The sequence below is a fragment of the Mustela lutreola genome, chromosome 3, assembly GCF_030435805.1.
Source record: "Mustela lutreola isolate mMusLut2 chromosome 3, mMusLut2.pri, whole genome shotgun sequence".
Lineage (NCBI taxonomy): Eukaryota > Metazoa > Chordata > Mammalia > Carnivora > Mustelidae > Mustela > Mustela lutreola.
This window is the reverse complement of record NC_081292.1, coordinates 105,468,277-105,488,508: the sequence shown is the minus strand read 5'-3', so window position 1 is coordinate 105,488,508 and position 20,232 is coordinate 105,468,277. Positions and strand designations below refer to the sequence as shown.

Sequence of the window (20,232 nt, the reverse complement as noted above, 5' to 3'; positions counted from 1 at the left end):
TTCAATTGAATGTGTTAATAAATTCTTCACAAAACAAGAAGAGGGGAAATTATTTTAAATTGATTCAAGTAGAATTTTAACATGTTCAGCACAGCCTACTTTGTGCTCAGGTTTAACACTTGGTGTGTTAATTGAGCGGCCAGTTCGGCCAGATTATCCTGTTAAAGTAGAAATCAATATTAATATTTCCTCACACTGTTAACCGTCTTTCTAGAATTGGGATTTTTATTCCCTTCTTTTCCCTCTATGACTTTTGTTACCTTTGCATTTCTAATTGTGTGTGGAACTTACGGAGGTTTGTTTTGTTTTGTTTGTAAAGAACACAGGAGGTTTGCGGTGATACTGCATTTCCCATCCCATCTGGGATCAGTGTTTGTAATAGATTGGCTTTTATGCCCAGCTCCCGAAGAGCATTCTCATTATCTGATAAGAGAAGCCGATTTTCACTAGCCTTCCGAGGTAATGCATCTTTTTCATTTGTGTTGTTGCATGTCCAGGCTGGTGGGGTGGGGGGAGCTGTCTGACATACGTCCTGGGGGAGAGCTTTGCTGGCCATTTGGCAATGTGCCTCTGAGGCCCACACCATCCACTTGCGACCACCGACCTGTGTTGCCAGCCTTCTCTTTGTGTGTACTATCTTCTAACAAGGTGTGGATGCTCCTCTGTATCCCCCGGGATGTTCACTCGCGTGTGTTCCCCCCTGCGTGGGGCCCTGGGGTGCTTCTGTTTGGGTGTATCATGGGTGCTTCTGCCAACAAAGACTCTTGTTCCTTTTCTCATGATCCATATTGAGTGTTGTCAGGGATTTTATTATTCCCTCTAGGAATGGCTCTCAATCTGTTAGGCATAAACTCCTCAGTGTGCCATATAATGGCACCTGTAATCTGTCCCTGCTTATCTCCTTGGCTTCATCTTCAGCCCCTATAACAGGAGCCCAAGTTGGAGTTATGCAGAGCTGTTTGCAATTTCCCATAGAAACCTTGCAGAGGTGTCTTGCAGTGCTGTTCCACCTCCCCAGAAAGCTGTTCCCCTCTAGCCACTCCTCCAGGTTGAGTCTGAAGAGCACTTCTGCTCAGAATCTACCCGTGTCTTGCAGAGGAGCTGGCCTGTTTCCCCCTTTAGAGTCCTTGTCTGTCTTTTCTTCCTCCCCCACCAGACAACGGAGTTCCCTGGAATTAGGACTCTGTCCTCCCCATCTCTCTTGCTCTCCCCTAGGTGCAGCCTGGCATAGAGACACACCTGGTCACGGCTAGCTGAGGGACATCTTGTCACGTGTATTATGGTAACCAGCCCCTACAAGGAGTACTTCCTGTGCCTTGTTTCATTCCATCCACATGACACCTCTGTGAAAGCAGGTGCTTTTTTTTCCCTCTGTTCCACAGATGAGTCATTCTGAGGCACAGGAAGGTAAAGTCACGTGGCTAAGGTCGCTCAGCTAGTAATTGGAGGAGTCAGGAACCGACTACTGGCCTCTCCTGTTCCAAACCGTATGGACTGAGCCACGTTGATACATGGCTCTTTCCCTCCTCTCTTTTCTCCTGCCCCTACTTAATGACAGGCTTACGTCTCCCCCATGACCTTCCTGCCTCTCTCAGAGATAGACATTGTTGTAAAGGAAGATGGTGATGTTTGAAAAGTCTAAAAATGTAGCTTAAGCGTGCTGCGCATGGTCTGTTTGCTGCCGGACCCCCCAACTCCCCACTCCATATACTCTCTGTCTCTCTCTGCCCTGCTCTGTGTCCCAGGGCTCAGCTCTGTGGGCTCTTACCCTGCTCTCTGGCTTTCCACACAGCCGGCTGACGGGGGCACTGGGATGGGGGACAAGGGGCAACGCGGCTCTTTGCCCGCTCCCTTCCTGTGTTATCCCAGAGCGGGGGCTGGCAAACTCTTTCTATGAAGTGCCAGATGGTAAATATTTTAAGCCTTGTGGCCCAAGAGACAAAATTAAGGATGTGATTTAGGTACTTATATAACCATTTGAAATGTAACCATTTGAAAATGTAAAATCATTCTTCACTCATGAGCTTTAACAAAGCAGGCAGCAGACCAGATTTGGTCCACTGGCCGCAGTTTGCCGACTGATGATCTGGACGCTAGAGCCAGGCTTCAGTGTGTCCCAGGGTCAACTGCAGGGCTGTTCCAACGCAGATCACAGACCCACACCCTCAGGCGTTCCGATTGTGTGGATCTGCAGTGGAGACGGAGGGCTTGCCTATCTAACAAGGTTCCAGCTGGTGTGGATGTTGCTGGCCTGGTCCCCACAGTCCAGGAACCATCTGTGTAGGGAGGGCACTTGGCAAGTGTTCCCTCAGGAGCAGGGACTCCGTTCTATCCCTTTGCCCCATCGGGCCCGAGTGCTTCCCCATCCTTCACTGGTCCCCTCAATGCTGCCTGAATCTCTGCAAGCCGTCCTTCCCTCTGGCTCTCTTCAGTTAAGCCCTTTGCATGTGCTGCCTTTGTTTGCTGAAATCTTACGGATACTGCAAGCATTTTCATTTTCCAGAAATGGTCTAGGAACAGAGCGCCACATGTAACTCTTGGAGGAGAATGTTGCATCTCTGAGTCATTCTTGTGTTGACCACATCAACGTTACGTTGGGGTCGCCTCTGTGTGTGGTTCTGTGGGAGCTGGGAGCAGGTTACATGACGAATAGGACAGGGTTGAGTCCCTGTTACGAAATAGGCTTCTGTAGAGGGCTATGGGTGCCCAAGTCAGTGGAAGTAGCTCTCCAAGGGAGGTGACATTTGACATAAGTTCAAAGAAAAAGCAGGCATGGGCTCACCAGGGACTGGAGGGTCCTGGGAAGTGGAGCATGCAGAGCACCCACGTGTGGCGGTGTTTAGGGAGCCATGGGACTTGGTTTGACCTAAGAATGATGTGTGTATGTCTGTGTATGTGTGTGTGTGTGTGTGTGTGTGTGTGTATGTGCATGTGCACATGTGTGTGTGCACGAGGGAGGGGCATGGTTTGAGAGCGGCCAATACAGCTAGAACAGTGAATAGAGGCAAGTTTACAGGGAACTTCGCTGCATCCTGGGTAAACATGAGGTCACTGGCGGTTTTAATCAGGGAATGACATGGTGAGATTTCCAAGAAGGAAGATCACCTAAGTGGGGATTGCATGAATGGAGCAGGGCACGGCTGGTGGCAGGGGAGGATGGGCCCCTAGAGGCTGCTGGGCTGGATTCCCACCGATCTGGGTCAGGACTGGCTGAGCCTGAAGGTGGTGACGGCAGGTAAGCTTTCGGGTAATCTCAGATCAGTATCCGCCATCGGGCATGGACCCCCTGGTGGGTCTGTAAGAAGCCAATGCTTAGCCTAATCGAAGGCTTTGCTGCCTTCCTCTGGGAGGTGATATTCTTGCTCTGCCAGAGGCTGAACCCCAGGACTCCACTCGATGGCTTCATTTCACAAATTAAAAATATCAACTAAGCGAATCATTTCAAAGACTGCCAGTGTAAGGAAACCATTGCAGCTCAAAGTTTGTGTTTCCTGTGAAGCACGTGCTTCTCTGAAACATTTACCCAACACCTCAGAGAGCTCCCACCAACACATCTACCTTTTTGGAAAGGTCAGACTTTTTAAAGGTTAATTGTTACCCTTAAGAAAAACGTAAAAACAAACTGCACGGCTGCATATTTAATAAGTGTTTGGAATAGCATTTCCCAGAAGCACAATTCCTGATGATTTGATTTAAACAAATAAAGCGGGCTCTGCAAGTAAAGCGCCATGGGCAACTTCGGACTTGGAGAAAGCGCGCATGCCGTCTGTGGTTTAGGGAGTATTATTATACTTCTAAAATGTCCTCTGGCCAAAGAACCCCAGCTGGCCAGGAATGGGAGCCATGCTAAATCCTTGGATCTGTGTGTGTGTGCTATGGTGGCTGAACAGGTGAGCTCCGAGGGACCTCAAGATTTCACTCCCGGCCCTCTTGTCAGACCTCTTTCTCCCTTAGCAATGGCCTCCCCTCCCAGGTCGACCAGCAGCCTCTCTGACGGGGACTGTTTCCCTCTCCCTCCTTCTGGTCTGTAGGAGAGCTCTCCCCGAATGCCCTGCAGGTAGGCGCCTCTAGCCACGTGGCCAAACCAGACCCGTGTCTCCATTTCGGGTAGTGCTGGCTCTGCCATTCACCCCTCCCTGTACAAGCTCTTCCTTCCCCCTCCCTGTACAAGCTCTTCCCTCTTCCTGCCTGTGCTCACCGCCCTCAACTTGAATCGGCCACTGGTTTTCTCATGACTCTGTGTTCTTTTAGGATACTGTCCACCCAGTTGTCAAGTTCTGTTGATGCTTTTCTCCCAGTCTGACTCAGGATTGTGTCTTTTCATTGCTGTGGCCACCCCTCTGGTCAGAACCTCTTTCCTAGATTACCACAATAACTTCCCACCTGTCTTTGTTGTGGGGCTTCCGTGTGGCCCACTGACACAGACGAATTTTCCTGAAGATCCCTTGTGATTCTATAAATCTCTTGATCAAAGTTCTTACTGTTTTCTTATTACCTCTGAAATGGAACTCAGAATTTCAGCATCTTCTAACCTTTGTCCTAATCTTTTAACTCTCCACCCACTCCCATTTAAATTGGAAGAATAGTTAAGAGAACTCCTCTCTTAGCCAGCTGGTAAGTGTACAATATGGTATTAACTAGAGGCACCATGTTGAACAGATCTGTGGAGTTTATTCATCTTATGTAACTTTATCATGTCAAAGTAAATCGTTTTCATACCCCAAACTACAGCTCAACTCCCCCTGTGCCTCTCCTGTAGCCCTTCACATGCCTGGAGGCCTCGAATGCCCTCTATGCTCCCCTCCTTCAGGGATATCCTGGGGGTGCCCCATCTGCTCACCCCCTTTCCTGATCACTACATGTGTGTCTACCTTGGATGTCATTTCACACAGGTTGCTGGGTCTTAGGGCTATTTGTGTCCAACAACAATAGGTTGTTAATCCTATTGGAATGTAACTTATTTACCTTTTAACCTCACAGGCAAACTTTCTGAACTTTTTTTTTTTTTTTTTTTTTAAATCTGTAGAATAAGGGTAGCTCTTCCCCCAAAATAGAGGTTTGGTAACTATTAAATGACTTAAGCATACAGGTTCCTAACAGAGTATCTGGCATCCTGTAGTAAATACACAACTATTGTCCATAGTAGGTAGGGTCATTTTCAAAGGACGGGAGAAGGAAGGGAGAAAAGAAAGAGTGGAGGGAAGGAGGAGAAGGAAGGAGGCAAGAAAGGGAGAAAGGGGGAAACAACGTACAGCTAACTGCTAGAACATCCTTAACTGTTTTCTCCTTTGCAGTCAGACTGTCTCCTTCCTGCCCCTCTGGCATAGGCTACTCCATCCCACCTCTGTGCCTTTATCATATCTTTAGATTTTTCCAAAAGTACTGCCATGTGCTAAATCCCTTAGGTATTTAGATAAGATTTAGGAGGGATCCTCTCCATATCCCTCACTGGCCTCCTTGGAGGAGGCTCCTTAGAGTTGTGCTGGCTCCGTGGGGCACATCAGGAGGAGAGGGAAATACAGGTATTGATTCCTGGCTTCTTTCTTTCTTGGTTAACCAGGCAGGCTCCCTGAGTGAAGGCCTCCCCATCTGATGTTGCTGTCTTATTCTTCAGGTCAGGTGACCCCTCCTACTTTCTCCCCTCAGCTGCTACTCCTGCTTGTTACTCATGCCAAGGTGACTGTGTATTCCTCTATCTCTGCTCACAACTTAAATAGCTACTTTATTAAACTCCCCTTACATCCTTCTAAGATGCTAATATTTTGACTGATACACCCCATGAATGCCCAGTGGATTCAATCTCAGAAACATTGTGTCCAGCAAAGAAATCTTTGAATGCTTGTGAAAATGACCCTACCCACTATGGACAATAGTGTATTTACTACAGGATGCCAGATACTCTGTTAGGAACCTATATGCTTAAGTCATTTAATAGTTACCAAACTTCTATTTTGGGGGAAGAGCTACCCTTATTCTACAGATTAAAAAAAAAAAAAAAAGTTCAGAAAGTTTGCCTGTGAAGTCAAAAGATAAATAAGTTACATTCCAATAGGATTAACAACCTATTGTTGTTGGACACAAAAGAATGCATGTGGGGGCACCTGGGTGGCTCAGTGGGTTAAGCCTCTGCCTTCAGCTCAGGTCATGATCCCAGGGTCCTGGGATCGAGCCCCCCATCAGGCTCTCTGCTCAGCAGGGAACATGCTACCCCTTCTCTGTCTCTGCCTACCTTTCTGCCTACTTGTGGTTTCTGTCTGTCAAATAAATAAATAAAATCTTAAAAAAAAATGCATGTGAAGTTCAAGAACAGATAAAAATAATCCATGGTGGCAGAAGTCAGAGCTGTGGTTGTTTGGTTTGGGGTGGACTTTTGGCAGGAGGGAACTTTCTGAGGTTTTTTTTTTTTTTTTTTCCCCCAATGATTAGGATGATGGCTATGAAACTATATATCATTGTCAAAACTCATTGAATGCATACAGGCATTTCTTTGTATCTAAATTATACCCCAATAAAAAGTAAATATATGGGATTACATAGAAAAGTCCTTACATTGACATATATTTGACAAAACACTAAACACAAGTTTGTGGTATGGAATAAAAACCATCTTCCTTGCTCTTCAATACACAGATCAACACACATCAAAATTCTATACAACTGGTATCTTGATGAACTCGCAAACTTGGTGGGGGACAGCTCAGTGCTGTCTCAAGCCATCCTCCACAGGGCACAGCCACAGACTGGTGACCACTAAATGGTCAGGTGTCATTGAGTACAGGCAGTGTCTTTTCACAAGGAACGTAGGATGTTTAGAAACTGGGGTACAGTTCCTGGCACAATTCTATACACAGAGTAGGTGCTTAAAGTTTAAAACCAGAAGTCAGCCTTCATTTAAAAAACATTCAAAGAATGCTTATTCTGAGCCAGACAGTGAATTGACTACTGGCAGAAACTATTCTTTACTTTGAAAATTGAATCTCATGTACTTGGAAGGAAGGCTCCTGGCCCTTGGAGATTTGGTAAACCTCATTTAACCCTCCAAGGTCATGGACTTGTGAAGGAATGGGACCCTCCCACATTCTCTGATTCTTTCTTTCTTTTCTTTTTTTATTTTTTTACAGTTTTGTTTGTTTTTTTTTTTTTTTCCTCAGCAGAGGCCCTCATCTCTACTTCTATTGCCATTCCTGTCACGTCAATGAGACTCCCACAACAACCTGGGCTCAGAGGCATGCTGTTTAGGTGATCTCCATAAAAAGAGAAAATATACTCCAGTCAATCATCATAAGCTGAGTGACTTTATGAAGGATATTGGGGTGTCATGGTGGAGGGTCACCCCTGAATATGGCCAGCCTCTGAGTGTTCTCTGCTTGCCAGCTCATGGTCCACTGACTTCCTTCACTTGGATCTCAGCCAGCGACCTTCCCTACCCTACCACTTGGGAAGTGGACTCTATTTCATCCATTCTTCCTTGAACCACTATGTCATTTTCCCACTTATTTGAATCCTTTTTTTTTTTTTTCCAGGGACCAATCCAACCAGGTTATTTTAACTTTCATACAATTTCCTGAAATTCTTGTAAATATAATTTTTCCATCTTGTTATATCTGCTAGAAAAATGTTTCAATCTCCTGATGGTTCCAGTGCAGATTATTTCTCCAGGTGATGGACGAGGAAAGGACAATAAATTGTGCCCAATTGTGGTCTCTGGCCATCCTTATCCAACATTTCTTCCATCTTAGTTGATGTGTAGTACCTGCCTCTGAGACCCTGCCTGAGAAGGCTGTTTCCATGGCACAACCTGGATTTGGGATACATGTTGTCCCTTCTACACAAAGCTTCTTAGCCAGGATGGGACACTCATGGTAAGTGGCAGTTGTCAGGTAGCCTGGGGGGTATCCAGCTGTCATGGGTAATAGAACTGCATGGACGTTTAAAGGCAGCTGGATATGAACAGCCAGAATTCCCAGGCTAGATCTTCTTTTTTTTTTTTTTTTTTTTAAAGATTTTATTTATTTATCAGAGAGAGAGAGAGAGAGGGAGAGAACAAGCACAGGCAGACAGAATGGCAGGCAGAGGCAGAGGGAGAAGCAGGCTCCCCGGCGAGCAAGGAGCCCGATGTGGGACTCGATCCCAGGACGCTGGGATCATGACCTGAGCCGAAGGCAGCTGCTTAACCAACTGAGCCACCCAGGCGTCCCTGGGCTAGATCTTCTATATCTACTCCACCCTCAGAGCCATATCTGTCTCTAACATACCCTTTGGGAGCTAGGGTTGTAAGGGGGCACCTACTTTGACTGGCTCTTCTTCATTCTCTGACCTTAGTTTCTGGAGTCCCCACAGGAACTTATCGTTTTGGTGCAGTTGGTCCCAGGACGTCTATCAAGAGTTGAATGCAAAATAAATGGAGTGCAGTTCCACTGTACAAAGTGTTGGGCACCATTTTGTATTTTCTTGAATCTGTTCCATGCAGTTGGGCTCTGAATAATGCTGTGAACAGTTGCCTGGGAGATCACACATGCATCTGGAGGGGAGTAGGTGTAGTGTCTCTCCATAGCCTCTAAGTTGTTCAGAGGATCCTTTCTGACTAGATTTGAGGAACCTAATATGACTTCTTCTGAGAATATTGCCTGGTTGGGGGTTTAGCCTTTTGAGTAAGTTTTAGTTTGGAGAATCTGAATGTAAGCTTCTAGATTTCTGTGAGGATTTTTTCCTGAAGGTAACAGGTTCCCTGAAGGTAGCAGTCTACTATTTCCCTGAAGTCATAAGAACTGGGAGACTTTGTCTCAGCCTTTTGTGTTGGCTCGGTTTCTCTGGCTGTGCCTCATTGTCAATCACTTCCTTGCCACCTTGCTCCAGTTGGGTCTGATCTTCCAAACTGCAATCATGAGGGGTTGGTATATAGCTTACTGCAAAAGTCTGGGGGAGGTCTTACACCTTGATGTCTTTTCTCCTTCCTATTGGTGCAAGTTCAGAAATGTGCCTTGTGGGTCATGGTACCCTCACACTGCTGCATGCCAGTGTGAGTCCTCTTGGATATTCTGCTCTGGAGACAGAGAGATTTATGACTTCTGACCTTGTATAATTTCTAATTCTGGATCATTCATTTTTTTTCTATTAGTCGCTGTTTTTCCACATCTGAGGTCTGCCTTCCTTAGAACACTTCAGTGGCACATTTCCATTGTAGCTCAAAATCCTCCTCTTCAATCTGGCATTACCTTCCCATGATGTCTTATCTAGCCTGGCATCCATGTATCTGTGACTAGGGAGTCCAGGCTTGCTTGAAGTTACCCCTTGACTGAACACAAGGCTCTGGGGAAGTCTGTGCTGACAGGAGAAGCAAAAGGCCCTTCTCAATTATCTCAAGCTGGGTGATCAAGGACTGACATCTTTTAGGATTGAGCATCATTAGAAGCTGCATTAACCACCAATTTCCAGGATTACCTATGGTTGATCAGCTGATAAGTTGATTTTTTGTTCTTTATTACCCTGGTCAGGACACCAGGACATGCTCTGTATGAATTGCTCTGTACCTGCCTTGACAGGAACATCATTCCCTCACATTGTCATGTTAGTCTCTGGGTTGCGTCTCTGATTTCATCTGACCCAAACTTTGCCATGGCCCACACAGGAATGATCATCTTTCTCCCCTCACCTGTACATCCACTGATTTGGCCATCAGGATAACAGTGGTCATTTCATTTCCATTCCACGGGGGTTCAGTTTCTCAGCTTTAAGATCCTAGGCAGTACCCTAAGGTCACTTGGGGCTGCTTTTCCTCCTGATGTTTTGGTAAATAGGACTCAAGTGTTCAATTTCATGGACTGTGTGAGTTCAGCGCTTTCTGCACAATTCCTGTGAATTCTAAACGTGTGTCCTCAGGGTCCCCCCCAAAGACCTCTTTGCTGACTTGGATGCAAAACTGGGCCCATTCATAATTTCCTTCTAAATTTGACTCAAACCAAGCTCATATTATGCCACTTCTGTGTTCTGTTTGTTTTTGTTTTTGGTAGGAAATAAATGCTACAGGCCAGACAGCTTTTCTTATTCTCCTTCCCTCAATTATGATGAATAGAGTTTTCTTTCTTTCCTTAGCAAAGCATTCCAGAGTTGGACCTTGATATAGTCACCATTATTACTCCAGGCTCAATTGCAGGCCATAATGCCAGCATGAAATGGGTTTGTGTTTACAAACAAGGAGGTTGGTGATGATTATTTAACAGTAGTTGGTCTAAGAGATGTGATCTAAACGTAGATCAATGAGAAAAATGAGAGTTAAGCCACTTATTTCCCCATTCAGCTAGATTTCCACAAAAAGTGCATTAGCTGTTTTTCCTACTCCTTGTGCTTACTTTTTATTAAAATAACTGCATTCCTATTATTAAGTATTTACTACATTCATATTGTAAATAAGATTTATAATATGCCTTAAATAAATGATACACACTGAGTTACAACTGGTACTTGGTTTAGTTCAACTTCCCAGCCACTTTTAATGCAATCCTGGGATTAACACTGAGGTATAAATATATTCCACACACATTTCTTATTCTATGGGTCATACTACTTTATAGACATGTTCTTTCCAAAGTGTCAGCTTGTCAATCTTTCAAAAGCCTCGACATGGTTCTTCATAGGGATTTCTGCTAAAAGACATTTTAATTAGACATTTAATCTGTTTAATAGTAAAGCAGTCACTGCCACCATCACCACCACCATTACCACCATCATCACCATCACTACCATCATCACCGCTATCATCATGTTCACCATCATCATCACCATCACTACCATCAAGATCACCACCATCACCACCATCATCATCCTCACTATCATCATCACCACCACCACCACCATCACCACCATCACCGTCATCACTATCACCATCACTACCATCACCACCACCACTGTCGTCATCATCATCACCATGATCATCATCATCATTAAACTTGCAGCCTTAACTTTTCATGATATCTTGACTCAGACATTTGCAATAGCTTGCGTTCTTCTCTTAGCCCATAAACCATTCTCTCCACATGAAGTCCCACCACAATTTAAAACCATAATCTACTCTTGTTTAATAGTATACTTCTGCATTTGTTTGCATTATCTGTAGATGTATTTTTTAAAATAAGATGTCCATACCATTTTGTCTTCTTTTTTGCTCACAAATTTCAACATTTTTCCAGAGGTTTCAGAAATGTAAATCTTTTTTTTTTCTTTTTCTTTTCCTTCTTCTTCTTTTTCTCTTCCTCCGACTCTATCTTCTTCTTTTGGTTTAGACTGATACCTTATTTACTTATGTGGTGTAGTTGACACAGAAATGTAATTCTTAGAACCCATACAATTTGTTATTCTATCTGCATCTGCAAAAATCAAAACTTTTATTTCCCTTCTGACATCTACAAATGCATTTTCACAGAAATTTGCACATCTACAAATTCATTTGGACAGAAATTTGCAACATTCCAGAGCTGGTTTAGGTCAGACTGCCTGGGTCTAACTGTAGACTTGGCTCTCCAGAGGCTCTATGACTTCAGGTCCTCCTTGCCCCACTGTTCTCATCCACACAGGTCTGATGATGAGAGTACCCATGTCAGAGGATTGCTGTGAGGACCAAATGTGAATTATGTGAGAAGCCTTTGGGTCAGTGTCCACAGAGTAAGCACTTGATAAATGTTGTCTCTTATTCTTTTCTCATTCTTATTCTTATTCTTATTCTTTTTCTTTGCCAACATCTCCATTAGAAATTGCCGTCTAGTTTCCCTGGCTGCCTGCGTGTCTGCACAGGTTGCAGGTTGTGCATTGCATACCCTTAATTTTTTTCATTCTTCACAGTTCATGGAGAATCCCTTGAAAATTCTGTACTGCTTGCTTTAAGTGGCTTTCCGGTAGAGTTAAATAAAGTGGTTTTGTGTGGAGGCCAGCTGGCCACTTTGCATTAATTACAGGAGTAATAATAGTGCTCCCTAAGAAAGCAGCTATTGCTTTTGGAAAATTTAGGTGAACAGAGCTTTCTAAAATACAATTTGTTTGACAAGAAGCAATTTTATTTCTTCACAGGTAGATGCAAACCAAGAGTCAACTAAGAACATAAGGAGCGGAAATGTATGGAATTAGAATGACTGCATTACCTAGAAAGCAACCTAGCTGACTTTCTGAATGAATTGGTCGTCAACTAATTTACTCTTAACCAGTACCCTTATAGCTAACTGTATTGCTTACAAGTCTCAATTAGACCACATGAAATCTACCAAGTTGAATTTCATTTCTCTGTCTCAATTTTTCACTTGCCAATTGAAGAGAAACTTGACAGGGATATAAAGTACTTTGAAATGTAAATACAGCTATATATATTTTAATTTTTTATATGTATAATAAACTATAAAATGCTACACAAATATCTTAATAAAACTGTGTATTTTCCTCTGAAAGAAGGTGAAGGTCCAGAGATTGTTTTAATTCCTATTTTTAGGAAGGCTATCTTTCAATTAAATTTAGGAATGGTTGTCTTTGTGAATGAGGCAAAGTTTATTCAGATACAGGTTTCATTCACACTGCAGAGGGACTTCAGTTCAGATCTCTGTATAACATAATGCTGTTTTTTCTTTTCAGGAATGCCTTTAGTTTTCAAAGGTTACCTGTGTAGGCAGGTAAGACCAAGGTCATATGCCTTCCTTCACTGTGTGCTGATGAGGTTATACATTGGGTAAATTTCATTTTTGGATTAGCAAAGACAAAAAATATTACATGGTAGAAAGCACAGTGGATTTGAAATTAGCAGACCTGCGTTTGCCTTTGATTCTCCTGAGTAATCTCAGATAAAATAATGAATCTCTCCCTACTACCTTGCTCTTCTATCCTCTTGCTGAGTCCTCTGAAAACTATTGCATGTCTGAATTGTTCAGACACCCACCTACTTCTGTGTTGAGTATCAGTGGACTCAAATATAACCATTTGTAGTTACCACCATAAAAATAATAAACATAACCATTTTAGCTAGCTAGATTGTTTTTTAGCATTTTCTTGGAATCTCAAAGATGAATTTTAGTTCAGATCTCAGAGATTATCAGATGTCTGGTTTTTCTTTGCATATTAAATTAATACTAAGCTTTGATTAGAAAATATATGATACTTATTAAAGTAAAAATTTTCTTTCATGTCCTCATGTTCTTTTAAAGACTTAAGAAACTATTTTCAAGGGAAGAAAGAGATATTTAAAAAGTACAAAAGCTATATGAACAAATATGTTATATTTAGAAATTACTCCCCAAATTCATATATGGAAGTTCTGCTAGAATGCTATCTTACCTGGATATAGGGTCATTGCAAATGTAATTAGTTAAGATGAGGTTCTCCTAGAGTAGGGCAAGTTCCTCATGTGATATGATTGATATCCTTATAAAAAGGGGAAGTTTGAACACAAGGCACACCCTGGGAGAATGTCCAATGAAGATGAAGGCAGAGATCCAGGTGCTGCTTCTACAAGCCAGGGAATGCCAATGATTGCCAGCAAATCCCCAGAAACTAGGAGAGAAGCCCCAAAAGGCTTTTAGGAGATTGTTGGTAAAAATACAATTGTTAAAGGTGCTTCTGATGATGTCTTAGATGGAAATGAGGAGTATGTCTTTGGAAACTAGAGAAAAGATCTTTGTTAAAATGTGGCAGAGGACTTGGCTGAACTGTGTTCTGTTTTTGGAAAGTAGAGCCCATAAGCAAAGACTTGAATATTTAGCTGAGGAGATTTCTAAGCCAAGTGTTGAAGTTATGGTCTGGTTTCTTCCTGTTGCTAATAGTAAAACAGGAGAAGAGAGAGGCCAATTGGCTGAACAACCATCTGCTAAGGAGATTAGGCCTGTGGCTTGTGATCCCATCAACCATCTCAGCAGAATGCTGCCAGCTTGGACTTAAAGGAGACAGTTATGGGATGGAATGATGGGAGCCTACTGCTCTTCTAGGATTCCACAGACAAAAAAAAAAAAAAAAAAGGCTGATAGTGCTATTCAGCTGTGAACTCTGGACTCTGGACTCACATCCAGTGGGACATAATCTGTTGTCACTAATGAAACTTGATGACATTCTCCTTCCATATCAAATTTTTTGTCCTACCTGCTTGGTTTTGATTCATTAAGAACTGTCTCTCATTTTTTTGCCAGCTGGGGTGCAGAGTGCCGAGTCAGTATTTGGAGGAGGATGACCATCAGGTTGGGGGCCCAAGACCAGAAATGTAAAAGTGCATGTTCTACTAACCACTGCCAGCTTGCATGTGCATGTCTCAGCCATCTCCAGGAAAATCTGCTGCTATTTATTCACAAAATAATTCAGAATTATTTTGAGTGTGTATGACCCAGAGTTACCTGACCTCTATCAGCTTATACACATGGTGGTCAGACCTCAGATGCTAAGTCCTGGCTGGCAAACATTAGTTACACTGGAAAGGAATCTACAGGACGCCTTTTTCGATAATAAACCTGGAGGTTAAAAATAAGTCTAGAGAAGTTAAGTCTCCTAAAAGCCACATCTGAAACATTTCCAATAGAAATTGATTGGACCATAATTTAATCATGAAAAGCAGAGAAAACATGCAACTATAGGAGATTTTTGGGAAAGACAAGAAAACACTTACTAAAAATATTCAAGAGTTTTAAAGAAGGCATCAGTGTAACAATGGCTATTTAACTTCATTTTGTCAATGAAATTAAATCTGAAATTGGAGCCCTAATTCAAAAACAGAAAGTAGAATGGGAAATAGCCCCTTTGTTTGAACCACAATACCTGGAAGGCCATTTTGAAGGAGATTTAGAATAAAAAGGGAATAGGACCCCAAATAAACTTATGCCCTGTAGATCAAGTAGCTGGGTAGCGCACTTCCCAGTTGATCCCTTCTGACAAGGACATATACAGGTATTGTAACTAGAAGGCACCCTGGAAAAAAAGTTGGTCTCATCTTGCAAAATAAAAACAAGACAAATACAAGTCCTTCAAGTTAGATCAGTGAACATGCTTCAAGGAGAATAAAAGCAGCCAGTACCTGCCTTTCCCTTAAATACTCACAGTGAATTAACTACATAGATAGTGGGTCAACCTCATCAATGCCTGGTGGGTATGGTTACTTTTTCTATGTTAAACTCTGATATCTTTGCTCAAATTCTCCCAGATAAACATGTCAATAGGTGGTAAATGTTTCAGATAACACAGAACTTTTTCCAATATCCCAGCTTTTATCGGTAACCTTTTGGCTCCTTGACTGGAAAACATTCCTTACTTCTGTGATACTACCCCTGCACATTTAATAGGGAGAGACTTATTTTGCAAATGGAATTGTAATTTGATAAAATTTCACAGTAGAGGAACTGTTTCTTGAGGTTTCAGTGGATTCTTCTACTTAGAATCAGTTGGTTTCTGCTCTGGATATACCTTTGCCTTCTCCACTATGTTTGATGTATACCCACGTCAAGACCTTGACCCCATACTTGAAATTCTATGGGCTTAAAAATTCCACTGAAATATGAAAAATAAAATGAAGCAGAACTCATTAATTCAGAAGGATCCACTAAACTGTTAAATTTCCCTAATATTCCTTAAAGCCAGAAGCAAAGGAAGGGTTCCAATCTTTGTTAAAAGGTTTCTATCCAAAGTCCTTGTTATACTCTGTACTAGCCATTATGACTCTGGTCTTGCCAGTAAAAAACCCAAATGGGCAAGGATATTGTTTTGTTTAAGACATCAAGGCTGTCAACAAATTTATCTCTTACTTTGTAGCAGTACCCAACACAAATACCAATGATGTTCTTTAGTTCCCTCTGAAGCCACTTGCTTTATTACAGTATGACTTTGCTCCTTCTTTTTTAGTGTGCCTTTAGATTAAGATAGTCAATACCTTTTTGCCTTCACTTGGGGAGAACAACAATACACCTGGAGAGTCATACTTCAGAGGCTCACTGAAGGCTCCTCCTATTTTTCCCAGGTCCTTAGTACTTTCTGAATTTTCCTTGTGATTCACATCACTATTCATTGTTGCAACATCCTGACTGCAGCCAATCTCCTGCACCTGTAGGAAGAAGGGCAATTTCAAGATTTTCTTACCTTAGTTAGGGGACGTTTTATACCACACTCAGATTTATTAGAGATCCCCACTGAGAATTCAGACCCAACACTATTTGTTTATGAATCCTTCTTCAAGGCTGAAACTGGAGAATATGCTAGTACCAGTTTAAGCTGTCCTCTAGAATATAGTCCTTATCATAAGTAGAGTCAACCCAGATGGCAAATTTATTACACTTACTAGAACCTGTCAACTAGCCAAAGAACAGGGTGCAAACATGCATACAGATATCAGGTATGCTTTTGCTTTTGGAGTAGCACTTGACTTTGGAATGCTTTTGAAAAAAAGAAGAGTTCTTATATCTACTGGAATCCCTATCAGAAATGGGCAATGAGTTAGGGAACTTATACATGCACTCCTATGTCCAATAGAGGTGGCTATTATAAGGTCAAGGCCCACGAGAGGAAAGATAATATGGATGCTAAAGGAAACACTCTAGCACATCATTATGAAAAATAAGCAGCCTTAACTAAGGTTATGATCTTAATTAAACCCTCAAAGGATTTAACCATGTCTTATAAAATATTAGTGATTACCATGATTTTGAAAAGGAGGAATGGAAAAAAAATCTGGTTGCACCCTTCACTCTATTTCACCAAGGTGGCCACTTGGTGGTACCAGATTATTTCAAATAGATATTAGCTAAATTTCTCTATGAAGCTACTCATAGTACAAATTGGTTATCATCTTAAATTAGCATTTGTGGGGAAATGTCCAAAGAATGGTTGGTTATTTTGAGGTCCTATGTCACCTGTTAAGAACATAATCCTGAAAAAACTATAAAGAGGCATAGCCTCAGGGACCCTTTTGAACACCTTCAGATGGATTTTATCCAATTTCAAGTCTCCATGGGATTTGAATATGTTTTAGTTATTGTATGTCTATTTTCGGGATGGGTTGAAGCACTTACTTGTCAAAAACAGTAGTACAGAAGTGAAACACTTACTTGATTCTCTGTTTCTAATCCGAGCATACCAACTTTTATATCACGTTACTAAAGTGCGTACTTCATGGGAACCTTTATAGAAAAACTACTGTAAGACATCACCTATTACTCAAGAGCTACAATACTTTTATCATGAATGATCTGGAATGATCCAAAGAACCAACAGTATTCTTACTTTAAAATTAGCAAAATTTTCAGAAACCCTGTAGCTCCTTTGGCCAAAGCTATTCTGAAATAGCTTATGGCCATTAAGTTTATTCCTTCTAAAATATATTGATGATGACCCTATTAATTGGTAAGTTGAAGTCCGATGAATTTAAGACTTTATTTCCAACCCAAGATTCTGCCATGCTGCATGCAGACCTAGTAAAATATTGCAAGTAACTCATGTGGTCTACCCAGACTATCACCAGCAGATGAACCCATCATCCCACAGTATCTTCCTGAACAGCTCCTTCATGAAACTTCACCATGAGATTTCATAGATTAGAATAGACATCAAAAAAAAAAGTGTTCTTGAATCCTTTTGGAAGGGATCATATGTTCTGTTAACAACAAACACAGCACTGCAACTCCATGGAGTCAATTTTTGGGTTCACATTTCACAACCAAAGAAGAAATTCAGAGGAGCACACAATTGAAAGGTACTCCAAAAGGGGACACCAAACTGTGGATTCTTAGAAATCTGGTCGGACCTGTTCTTCAGAAGTAGACAGTTTACCCAAGACCTTTGGAACAAGTATATGCCTTCAGATAGTGGAAGCTCTGTCAGTCCATATTGGATCTTTTAATGGCTTATTTTGTCTTTGTTGTAACTGTTAAGTATGGACCCACTCATACTCTAACACCATTCTTAGATAATCCCAAACAGTTCCCACTGCCTTCAACCCACTGACTACTGGATGTGCCATCCATCATCAACCCCTCATGATAAAACCTCTGGGCCATTCTGGTTTCATCAAGTGAGAAAGACACAGACAATGGCATTGCCACTTATACCATATACAACTGACCCGAAACAGGTCACCTTAATTACACCTTAACACCTTGACTTTGCTAGTGTTCCTCTCTCCCAGAAAAAGAACTATTCATTACAATCTGTTGGTCAGACCCTAAGAAAGTCTAAATTTGAGCTCAACAAATGTTGTAGGGTAATAAGCCAAATAGATGCTAATACAGATCCAAGTGTAACTCAGCTGGTGTAAGGCCTTGGTTTCAATCACCTGTCACCAACAGCTGCTTTTTTCTTGATCTCCATGTGCCCCTACTGCATATTATTTCCTTTGCAGCTGGGATCCTTGGTTCTGTTTGCCTTTAAAACCTCATGTACTTTAAAAATGGGATTACAAGACTTGTTGATACACAGAGGCACTATTTCTATAAATCACGAAGGCTGGAAATTCCGACTCTAACGTGGGCTCTGAAACAAAGCCACTCTTGACTGGTCAGGCACTCTACCGGGAGGAATTACTGACCCATTGTTTATATGACTAATCAGAGCAGTGTTCTCTATAGGCACTAACTCTTGTACAGGTTATTAATGACACCACCTCTGCCCTCGCTGGAATACAATTTGGTCTCAACTCATCGACATGAGGAGTAATGGACATTGCTCTAGATGTTTTTATTGGTTGGTTATGATGCAGTCTGGGCCATTGCTAATACTTTCTGCTGAGTTGGGTCAGTGAAACAGGGTGGAGCAGGCTTTATATTGCCTCAGGGAAAAAGCTACTTGATTCTGTTAAGGTTGATCCTCATGGCCTATGTGGGATTTGTTCCTGGCTTGCATTGGGCAGCTGGGATTTCCAGGTCTGAAGCATTTTACAGGAACTATAAATTGTTCTTGTTTTTGTCAGGATGCTAGTCTGTTGGCATTCTATCCGGAGTCTTAAATGTTTCTCTGCAGTTGTTCTCTTATTGCCAAGATGCTACAATAATAAAAAGATTAAGAAGGTCCCACAGTACATGAGATCTTGACCATGGAGAAAACGCTACAATCCAGAAATGGTGACAGTCTAGATCTCTAGCTTTCTCACAAGTGAAAGGTTCACCAAGAGGCGGGACTGAGAGACTGAACAGACAAACAGACAATGGCCAGACCACATACGACAACAGAATTCTGACCCACATCAGCAGCAACCACTCCAGGAAGCCAAACCAGAACCTCTGCAGTAATTGCCCCAGAATGGTCAGGGCTTGATCAATGACAGTTTCCTAATTTTTATTCCCATCCCTGACCTGTATCTGGTTTAGGACTAACCAGAGAAAGCCAGCTATGCTCCTCAAGCCGATTAAGCCAGATGCCTCCCCCTAGTTAGCCCACCCTTACCAATGCATGGCAAAAACCTCCAGGTAGGGCACCCTGAAGCCTTGCTTTTTCTTCCCTGCACAGCTTTCCGACTCCCCTACCTGCCTTTGAGTCTCCGCCAAGCTCACGTGGCGGTGACTGACTCCCTGGCCATAGCAAGTGCCAAATAAACAGGCTGTTTGTTCTCACTTGCGGAGTCTTTATTTATTTCCATACTTGCCAGCAATAAAGAATAAAGGGCAATCTCCCTAATTAAGAATAATGTGCATATGGGTATGGGGGAGGAGGAAAGTCTGGGTAGGAGAGGGGAAAAAAAGGGCAGTCTGATTTAGTACAAGGATGAAATAGAGAATATTTTCCGAATTGCAATTTTTCTTACTTGCAGATAATAACCTTTTTCTAGTCATTGTCTCGCACATGGGGGGACAACTAATACATGTTTGTCAGATGAATGGGTGGATGGAAGCTCATTCGCCCCCTCCTGCCTCCTCCACAGCGACTCTCGGAGCTCCTGTGGTCTGTAGGCTATTACTGACCTGGGCAGCTGGCCCTGGGCAGAACTGCACAGGCTAGTTTCATGCATCATCCTTCTGATCTTTCTTTTGGTGCTGAGGTTAGGTTCTATTGTTCTAGGACCCCTAAGTTCAAAAAGGTTGCTATTTAATATTAGATTCCTGGGGCACCTGCAAGGCTCAGTCAGTTAAGCATCTGCCTTAGGCTAGGGTTGTGATCTCAGGGTCCTGGGATTGAGCCTTGGATCAGGCTCCCTGCTTTGGGGGGTGGTGTTCTGCTTCTTTCCTTTCCCTCTGCTTTCTCCCCTCTGTTCATGCTTTGTCCCTGTCTCATTCTCTCAAATAAATAAAGAAAATTTAAAAA

The 20,232-nt window shown here is 42.4% G+C and overlaps 1 long non-coding RNA gene across 1 annotated transcript; it reads left to right on the top strand.

Moving 5' to 3' along the window:
• Window positions 1-335: 335 nt before the first annotated feature.
• LOC131828087 (uncharacterized) lies at window positions 336-12,434 on the top strand. The gene is made up of 3 exons (XR_009352226.1): window positions 336-459; window positions 11,571-11,643; window positions 12,061-12,434. It is a non-coding gene; the product is annotated as an uncharacterized LOC131828087 (long non-coding RNA).
• Window positions 12,435-20,232: the final 7,798 nt, after the last annotated feature.